Raw genomic sequence first — 4,689 nt, 5'->3', positions numbered from 1 at the left:
TTCATCGACAATAAAATGTGACATTATTGTTTCTAAGAATAGAAGTCGTGAAGCGTTGATTGCTTTCTATTCTGTCATCCAGACATTTGAAGAAGATTTAGTCAACTGACAGTTTCTTTGGATCGCGCTGAAAACAGCTCGGCTTTGGACTAGATCTATTGTGTGAAGAAAAAAAAAAGATATCGATAACATTGGTTAATTTCAGAAGAAAAAAATCAACACGCTTTTCTTGTATTTGGTTACTTAAAGTTTATTATTTTAAGTTAGGACACAGTGTAGACTTTGGATACGAGAGACTCTTTCCTGAAAAAGATCTGTAGTTTAATTCGTTCACTTGTAATTAAGGTAAATAGACATGAATTTTAAGTGACTATTGTGTTTCTCTTACTTATAATGCCAGGTTCAGGCGAGGTTTGTTGGAACAATGACGACTTTATACTTGGTGAAATTGTTTTTTTCTTCAATCTGACATAACTTAAAGATGAGAAATCTTCTTTATAAAAAAAAAAAAATTAATTGCACAATTTAATTAGTTTATGATAGTTATTGAAATTTACCCACAAAGTAAGCTATTGAGTCAAAATTTATTACCTTGTACATTACATGTACGTAACAATATGAGTCCGGTGAAAAACGAACAATCAAAACAAAAACCAACCAAAAAAAAAATAATAATAAAGAGAGAGAGAGAGAGATAGAGAGAGAGAGAGAGAGAGAGAGAGAGAGAGAGAGGACCTTTATAGTTATAGCGACTTGAATATGTTTAAGGGAGCGTCAGAAAGAGAGAGAGAGAGAGAGAGAGAGAGAGAGAGAGAGAGAGAGAGAGAGAGAGAGAGGGGGGGGGGGGGGCAGGGAGATTAAAGAGAGAGAGAGAGGTTAAGGACTGCTTTGTAGCTACTTTTACTCGCACGATTTTTTGGGCTCCTATCCTTATTTAAAAGATTACGGGCTTGGGACACTTTTGGTTTACCATTTGGCTAAGAGATCAAATAAAAACAAATTCTTAATCTTGTCTGACTCACTATCCATATGATACTTAAGGGGCTTTCAAATTTTTATTGCACCGATCCAAGAATCACAAGCATCTTGGAAGGTAACGAAAGACAGCTTACCAATTGCCAATGTCCTCTTTTCTTACAATACTGATGATGCTGTTGTCCAAGCTCTATCGCTTTCTGCAGAGTGAGATCTTCACATCCGTCCAATAATTTTTCTTGAAGTTTGACATCTGACACTCCGTCAATGATGCAATCAACCAATTTATCATCACTATTACTATTATCACCCCGTGTGGTGTCCGGGGTCCCTCAACTGAGAGGGTCAAGAATAGCCCAACGCCAAGCCAGCGTGTCGTAAAAGGCGACTAATGGTGTGTGATTCCCCCATCTTTGAGTCACCTGGTCCTCCAGGTTGGGGGTTGGCAAAGGGTTAACACCCCTTTCCGTTAAACTCAAACCGTTACAGAAACACAGACAGACAAACTAAATCCTTTTTTTAGCTTGGGCGACCGAAGAGTTTCTGGAATTACAGAATTTATGAAGGACAACAGACAAAGCCGAAAGGACTCTGCTGACCCGATGACGTCTTCGCCAAACAAGCAGCTTCGAATCGCGTCGTGGAACGTTCGCACCATGTATGAAGCAGGAAAAAGCTCTCAAGTTGTGACTGAGATGAGAAGATACAGGCTGCATATACTTGGAGTAAGCGAAACCCACTGGATACAATCCGGACAGAAACACCTCAAGTCTGGGGAGAAGATTTTATATTCAGGGAGAGGGGACGGGATTCATACACAGGGAGTAGGAATAATTCTAAGCAAGTTTGCCCAGAAGTCACTGAGAGGATGGGAACAATGCGGAGAAAGGATCATCATGGCGTCCTTTACAACACGGAGTAAGAAGATCAACATGAACATTGTACAGATCTATGCCCCAACAAATGATGCAATAGATGAGGACAAAGATACATTTTATGGTCTGCTACAACAAGTCATTGACAAGTTGCCAAGGAAAGACATCAACATATTGATGGGAGATGCTAATGCAAAAGTGGGACAGGATAACGTAGGCTATGAAGGTATCATGGGACGTCATGGCATGGGAGAAATGAATGATAATGGAGAGAGATTTGCAAATTTCTGTGCATTCAACAGTTTGGTGATTGGAGGATCAGTGTTCCCCCATAAGAGGATCCATAAAGCAACTTGGGTCTCACCAGATGGTGTGACAGAGAATCAGATTGATCATTTTTGTATCTCTCGTAGATTCAGACGTTCATTGGAAGATGTGACAGTACGGAGAGGGGCAGATGTTGGATCAGACCACCACCTGCTATTGGCAAAGCTTAAGCTCCGACTCAGAAAACACGGGGCCAGATCACATACAAGAAGAAAATTCGAGGTGAATGCACTTGATGGGGAAAAGAATGAGGAATTCAAACTACAATTGAGTAATAGATTCCAACCTCTTACTGAGCTCGAGGAGGACATAGATGTAGAGTCACATTGGGCAAAGGTCAAGGAAGTCTACATAACAACTTGCCACGAGGTATTGGGGGTAAAGAAATCGGAACATAAAGAATGGATAAGTCCAACCACCTTGGACCTTATTGAAAAGAGGAGAACAAGGAAGGAACAAGTGAATGCAAGCCGAACAAGGGCTTCAAGACTGGATGCACAAGAGCAGTATCGAGCCATAGCTAAGGAAGTCAAAAGATCTGTGAAGAAAGACAAGGAAGCATTCATGAACAGACTTGCAGAGAAAGCAGAAGCAGCAGCGACTGGAGGACACATGAGGATCCTTTATCAAACTACCAAGACACTTGCTGGAAAATATGGGAAACCAGAGGTACCAGTCAAAGACAAAGATGGGAAAACTATTTTTGGAAAAGAGGCTCAATCTGAACGATGGAGGGAACATTTCAACTGCCTTCTGAACAGACCACCACCAGACAACCAGCCAGAAATTTTGCCTGCAAGGAATGAGCTACCAATTAGCTGTGATCCACCATCGATGGCAGAGATTGTGGGTGCCATTAACAAGATGAAAAGGGGGAAAGCTGCTGGACCAGACCAGATTCCACCGGAGGCTCTAAAAGTTGATGCGAAAAGAAATGCTGAGGCCCTGCACCCACTATTTGAGAGAATCTGGAATGACGGGATATTCCCAAAGGATTGGAAGGAAGGACATCTTATCAAGCTTCCAAAGAAAGGGGACCTCAGTAATTGTAATAATTATCGAGGCATCACTCTTCTTTCTATCCCAGGAAAGGTTTTCAACCGTATTATTTTAGAGAGAATTAAGAATGCAACAGATGCTAAACTGCGGGACGAACAGGCAGGTTTTCGGAAAAACCGTTCAACCACCGACCAGATTGCCTCTCTGCGAATCATAGTAGAACAGTCTATAGAATGGAACTCTCCTCTTATTGTCAACTTTCTGGATTACGAGAAGGCTTTCGACAGTATTGACAGAGCAACATTGTGGAAAATTCTGGCACATTATGGACTCCCTGAAAAGATAGTAAACCTCATTAAGGAAATGTATGAAGGATCAAGTTGCAGGGTTGTACATGAAGATCAGCTTACTGACAGCTTTGAAATTAAGACTGGTGTCAAGCAGGGATGCTTGCTCTCACCATTCCTGTTCATCCTTGCCATTGATTGGCTAATGAAGGAAACCTCCAAAGGGAGAAGAAATGGGATACAGTGGACCCCTGGACACAGTTGGATGATCTGGATTTTGCAGATGATCTGGCTCTTCTGTCCCACACCCAGGACCAGATGCAAGCAAAAACCACAATTATAAACAGCCTCTCGGAATCAATTGGTCTAAGAATTCACCCTGCAAAGTCAAAGGTCTTGAGGATAGGTACGCGTCAAAGGGAGCAGATCAAAGTAAAAGATCAGGAACTCGAAGATATAGACACTTTCTGCTATCTCGGAAGTATAATTGACAAGGATGGAGGCACGGAAGCAGAGGTGAAAGCACGAATAGGAAAGGCACAGGCTGCATTCACATCTTTGAACAGAGTTTGGAGAACTAAAGATATCTCCCTTCAACTAAAGCTAAGACTTTTCAACTCAAACGTGAAGTCTGTCCTACTGTATGGATGTGAAACTTGGAACGCATCACAGGCATGTATAAGGAGGGTACAGATTTTCGTAAACAGGTGCATGCGTAAGCTACTCAGAATAAAATGGATGGATAGAATAAAAAATGAAGAAGTATGGAAAAGAACACAGCAGAAACCAGTGGGAGAGGATATAGGAAGAAGACGGTGGAGGTGGATTGGACACACGCTTAGAAAGAATGACTCAACTATAACAAAGAAAGTATTGGACTGGAACCCTCAGGGCAGAAGATCAAGGGGAAGGCCACGAGGAACATGGAGAAGAATTAAAGAAGCTGATATACAGAGAAGTGGTAAGACCTGGAATGAGATAAAAAAGTTGGCTCAGGATAGAGAAGGATGGAAACTGTTTGTCTGTGGCCTATACCCTGACCCAGGGTGAAAAAGGCAATGATGATGATGATGATTACTATTATCAATTATTTATAATAAGAAGAAATTTTGTCTTGTCTGGGTACCTAGCCACATGGGTGTCCAGGTGAATGAAGAAGCGGATCGATTGGCAAAGGTGGCAAAGCCAGGAATTGTTAGAGGACAGTAAAATCCCACACGCAGATT

At 41.6% G+C, this 4,689-nt stretch overlaps 1 protein-coding gene across 3 annotated transcripts in view; it reads left to right on the top strand.

Moving 5' to 3' along the window:
• Positions 1–39, top strand: part of LOC144975007 (GRIP1-associated protein 1-like) — a 210,945-nt gene extending 210,906 nt beyond the window's left edge. For all 3 annotated transcript variants that reach the window (XM_078918652.1, XM_078918654.1, XM_078918651.1), the window contains one exon: positions 1–39. This exon is cut by the window's left edge and continues 1,742 nt beyond it. The gene's annotated coding sequence lies outside the window, so the exon portion shown is untranslated.
• The last annotated feature ends 4,650 nt before the right edge of the window (positions 40–4,689 follow it).

The sequence above is a fragment of the Berghia stephanieae genome, chromosome 6 (genome assembly GCF_034508935.2).
Source record: "Berghia stephanieae isolate SIO BIC M18660-M18661 chromosome 6, UCSD_Bste_1.3, whole genome shotgun sequence".
Lineage (NCBI taxonomy): Eukaryota > Metazoa > Mollusca > Gastropoda > Nudibranchia > Aeolidiidae > Berghia > Berghia stephanieae.
Note: the sequence above shows the minus strand (reverse complement) of the source record. Positions and strands in the feature narration are given on the sequence as shown.